At 46.3% G+C, this 5,119-nt stretch overlaps 1 pseudogene; it reads right to left on the reverse strand.

Moving 5' to 3' along the window:
* Positions 1-1,592: 1,592 nt before the first annotated feature.
* Positions 1,593-4,604, reverse strand: LOC100947487 (annotated as a pseudogene).
* Between the last annotated feature and the right edge of the window lie 515 nt (positions 4,605-5,119).

The raw sequence follows: 5,119 nt of genomic DNA on the forward strand, positions 1-5,119 counted from the left end.
AGCCGTCATTGTTGTTTGGCGGGTCCGGGCTGGGGATTTGAACCCGCCACCTTAGGTGTACGTGGCTGGCGCCTTAGCTGGCTGAGCTATAGGCGCTGAGCCAACGCTGGCTATTTTTTGTTGCAGATGTCATTGTTGTCTAGCTGGCCTGGGCTGAGTTCAAACCTACCACTGTTGGTGTATGTGGCTGGCGCCAAGCCCAAATTATTACTTTTATTTATGTAAAAGTCACATTTGAAAGTGAACAATTCAGTGCTTTTGGTACATTCACAATGTTGTGAAATCACTGCATTTTCCTAGCTGTAGCAGGAAATCCCAAACCTGCTCAGTACCCATTCTCCCCTGCTTCCCTGCTAACCACCAGTATGCTTCTGGCTCTGCGGACTTACGTACTCTGGGTATTTCATACAGATGGACTCACACAACATGTGATCTTTGTCGTCTCTTTTCTTTCACTTTCATCATATTTTTGAGATTCATCCATGTTGTAGTAATATCAGTAATTTTTTTCCTTTTTATGGCTGATATATCTATCTACAATTAGTCCATGATATATCTGTCTACAATTTATTTATCCATTCATCTATCCACTGATAGACATTTGGCCATTTTTATCTTTTAGCTATTGGTGAGTGGGGCTGCTATGAACATTCATATACATCAAACTGTTTTAATACCAATTTAAATATAGTTCAAGTATAGTTATGGCCACTACTTTTTAACTTTTTTTTTTTTTTTGTAGAGACAGAGTCTTACTTTATGGCCATCGGTAGAGTGCTATGGTGTCAAGCTCACGGCAACCTCCAACTCCTGGGTTTAGGCAATTCTCTTGTCTCAGTCTCCTGAGTAGCTGAGACTACAGGTGCCCACCACAACACCTGGCCATTTTTTTGTTGTTGCAGTTTGGCCAGGGCCAGATTTGAACCTACCACCCTCTGTATATGGGGCTGGGGCCCTACCCACTGAGCCATAGGTGCCGCTCCTACTTTTTAACTTTTTTTGGTATAAAATTGCATCTTCTTCTATATATTTTTATTAAAGAGCAAAATAAACAAAAAAATACCATCCTCAACCTTCCCTTGGTCAAATAAGGAAGGAAAAAGAAGCAGGGCTTAAATATTACTCTGATATTTCCCATTAAATTGGAATATTTTAGGGACAGGTGAGGTGGCTCATGCCTTTAATTCCAGCACTCTGGGAGGCTGAGGTGGATGGATTGCCTTAGTTCACAGTTTGAGACCAGCCTGAGCCAGAGCAAGACCTTGTCTCTAATAAAAATAGCTGGTTGTTGTGGTGGGCGCCTGTAGTCCCAGCTATTTGGGAGGCTGAGGTAAGAGAATTGCTTGAGCCCAAGAGTTTGAGGTTGCTATGAGCTAAGATGCCATGGCACTCTATTGGGGATGACAAAGTGAGATCCTGTCTCAAAAACAAAGCAAAAAAAAATTGGAATGTTTTACAAACATCAGCCATGGTTCCTGTGTCGCCCTGTCAGGCCCCAGGGCATGGAGCCCACCTACCCAGCCTTTGCCCCAGGGACAGGAGGAACTTTTTTTCCTGCCTTAGACCCAAGGAGAGAAAGGAAAAACTGGACATCAGCAGAAGCCAAGTGGGACAGGGCCACTCAAGGCTGCTGTGGGAACCATGGGGACACTATATAGAAGACAAAAGTTTTCAAGTATAAACTCCTGATCCGATTCTTCCATGCCGGACGCATACATGTCACTCTCAAGGGCTGGGATCTCATCAGGAACAGCAGCACTGGGTTCCTTTGCTGTCCCTTGGTCTTCATCAATGCCCGGGCCTGGCTTGATCATGCGGTTGATGTGGTTGGAGTGGATCTGGGCGTCCTCAAGGGAGAAACCAGAGGAGAGCCTTGCATTTTCAAATAGCAGCACCACCAGGTCCTTGACAGACTGTTGTTTTTGTCCACCTCAGCCGCTGCCACACTGTCTCCACAATGAGGTGGTTGAGGTTTATCTCCAGACACTTTTTGGCCATAGTCCATCTGTGTAGCCCATTGTAGAGCTGTCCCGAAGTGCCTGGGCTTTCATGATCCTCTCCATGTTGGCTGTCCAGCTGTAGGTACTGGTCACAATACAGCAAGGCAAAGACAGGCTATTGGAAATTGTCACCTTCTCAACCATCTTATCCAAGATTTCTTTCAGGAGCTTGCAGAGGTTCTCAAACTTTGCCTTGCTCGTCTCCATCTTCTTCTCTTCCACATCCTCATGTAGCTTCCGGCCTCCTTGGCAAATAAGACCTGGCTCTTCCGATCAATGGGCTCAGTCAAATACACCACCTCAAAGTCCCCTTTCCACACTCACTCCACAAAAGTAGAATTGGCCACCTGCTCTTTGCTCTCACCAGTCATGTAATAGATAGACTTCTGTATTTCCTTCGTCTGAGAGATATACTCTGACAGAGAAGTCATCTCAACTCCAGATGAGAAGGTATGGTAGGACAGCAGCTCTGACAGCTGTCACCTGTTAGTGGCATCCTCATGTATTCCAAGCCTCAGAGTTTTAGATAATGCCTCATAAAATTTCTTGTAGTTCTCCTTGTCTTCTGCTAACTCAAAGAGGAGCTCAAAGCATTTTTTAACAATGTTTTTACAAATGACTTTCAAGATTTTGTTTTGTTGAAGCATTTCTCAGGAGATGTTCAGGGGCAGATCCTCAGAGTCAACCATACCATGGATAAAGGAGAGATACTCTGCTATCAACTCATCACGGCTGCCCATGATGAACACATGATGGACATAGAGGTTGAAGTTGTTCTTTTTCTTCTTGTTCTCAAAGAGATCAAAGGGAGCCTGATGAGGGATGAAGAGCAATACCCTGAATGTCAATTGACCTTCACAAAGAAGTACTTGACTGCCAGGAGGTCTTCCCAGTCATCAGTGAGGCTCTTATAGAATTCTCCATACTCCTAGGTGATGTCATCATGGTTTCCGGTGCAAATGAGCTTGCTCTTATTTAGTTCTTTCTGATCAGTGTAGTTCTCCTTAATCTTGGTTTTTTCTTATTCTTACTGCTGTCATCCTCCTCATCTGAGCCCACCTCTGCAATCTTGGGCTTTCCTTTGTCATCTTTTTCTTCCGCTTCTTTCTCACTTTTCTTTCCTCTGCTTCATCATCACAGACTTCCTTCTCCTGTTCCTTCTTCAAATAAAAGGTGATGATCCCATCAGCCTATGAACTTTGAGTGCTTCTTCACAACTTATTTGACCTGCCTGCCCTCTAAGTGCTCTGTCTGGTCTTCTTTAAGGTGGAGGGTCGCCTTGGTGCCCCTGCCAAGGGGCTAACCCAGTGGTGGTGCCCCTGCCAATGGGCTAGCCCAGTAACTTCAGCACATACAGTGAAGGAACCATCAGCAGAAGATTCTCAGGTATACTGTTCCTCATTGTTGCACTTTGTGATCACAACTGTTTTATCTGCTATCAAGAAGGCAGAATAGGCTCGGCGCCTATAGCTCAACCGGCTGAGGCGCCAGCCACGTACACCTAGGGTGGCGGGTTCGAATCCCCAGCCCGGGCCCGCCAAACAACAATGACAGCTGCAACCAAAAAATTGGCCGGGCGTTGTGGCGGGCGCCTGTGGTCCCAGCTACTTGGGAGGCGGAGGCGGGAGACTCGCTTGAGCCCAGGAGTTGGAGGTTGCTGTGAGCTGTGATGCCACGGCACTCTACCCAGGGGGACAGCTTGAGGCTCTGTCTCAAAAAAAAAAAAAAAAAAAAAAAAAGAAGGCAGAATAAAACCCAACACCAAACTGCCCAATCCTGGAGATGTTTGCACCAGCCTGAAGAACCCCCATAAATGCTTTAGTATAAGACTTGGCAATGGTTCCCAAATTATTTATGAGATCAGCCGTGGTGATGCCAATGTCTATGTTCACCAAAGTCAGAATACATTCCTGAGGGTTGTGGATAATGTCAATTTTCAAGTCTTTACTGCTGTTCAACTTGGAAGGGTCTGTCAGGCTCTCATAATGAATCTTGTCTAAAGCATCAGAAGCATTAGAAACCAACTCTCGAAGGAAAATTTCCTTGTTGGAATAGAAGGTACTGATGATGAAACACAGGAGTTGAGTAATTTCTGCCTGGAAGGCAAAAGTCTCCACCTCCTCCTCTCCATGGCTCCATGGTGCACTTCCTCGGGTATCTTGAAAGAAAAGGGCTATAAGTACTAGAAACCAGGGTGGGTCAGGACTGTCAGACTCACAGGCTGCTATGTGCGGGTGACTCAAGAGGTATGGCCAATAGTCTTATAAATACTTTTGGAAGCAGTTAATACTGTATTTTCACTGTGTATAGTGCACATTTTTTTGCCCAAATTTTTGAGGGAAAAATAAGGATGCTCATTATATGCGGGTAGTACTGATTCTGTATCTATATAATCTATGTTTTTAACTCTTTCATTTATGCTTATGTATTAAAGGCATAACTCTAGAATGCTATGATACCCATATGCAAAATAATCCCCTGGATGTAGTAATTGTGCCTTTTCCATGCTTTCCCTCTCCCTGCTATCCCCTCACTGGACAGGCATTGCAGCTACAGGAGCCTCCAGCCCACCTGGCCAATCGTGCTGGACCTTGCTACTGCCATCTTGGAAGTGGGCATGACACTGGAGGAAACATAGGTTAGCGTGGGGACAACAGCTAAAGGAGGGCAGAGATAGCTGCTCAGTGGTGCCTCTTTCTCTCCTGAGGGGCACGAGGCACCAAGCCGGCCTCCGCGTAGAAGCTGGGAGTGAGCCCACAGGGCAGATGAGAGTGGTCCAGAAAAATTGAGCCCTCAATCTCCCCAACTGTTCTCTCCCGGCCCACCCTCTTCCCCACAAGCCTCTCATTTCCTATCTCATGTCCATCAGTGGGAAGATGGCCATGGCTACCCTTCCGAGAACCCCAGTAGGCTTATTTTCTGGTAAGCTGATGTGAGAGGCCAGGGCTAGCCCTGCCTACCCCAGGCTCCCGAGGGGAGATCCCTGCCCTCTCCAGGGTGCTTCATCTCTTGCACAGCTGGCCCCAATCTGAGGCCCCAGGACACCATGCTGAGGAGAAAAATCTCTGAGCTGGGGTCTGGGAGACCTGGGTTCTGAGACCTGGTTCTTTTTTTTTTTT

Source organism: Otolemur garnettii, unplaced genomic scaffold (assembly GCF_000181295.1).
Source record: "Otolemur garnettii isolate 467f Iridium unplaced genomic scaffold, OtoGar3 scaffold00098, whole genome shotgun sequence".
NCBI classification, from domain to species: domain Eukaryota; kingdom Metazoa; phylum Chordata; class Mammalia; order Primates; family Galagidae; genus Otolemur; species Otolemur garnettii.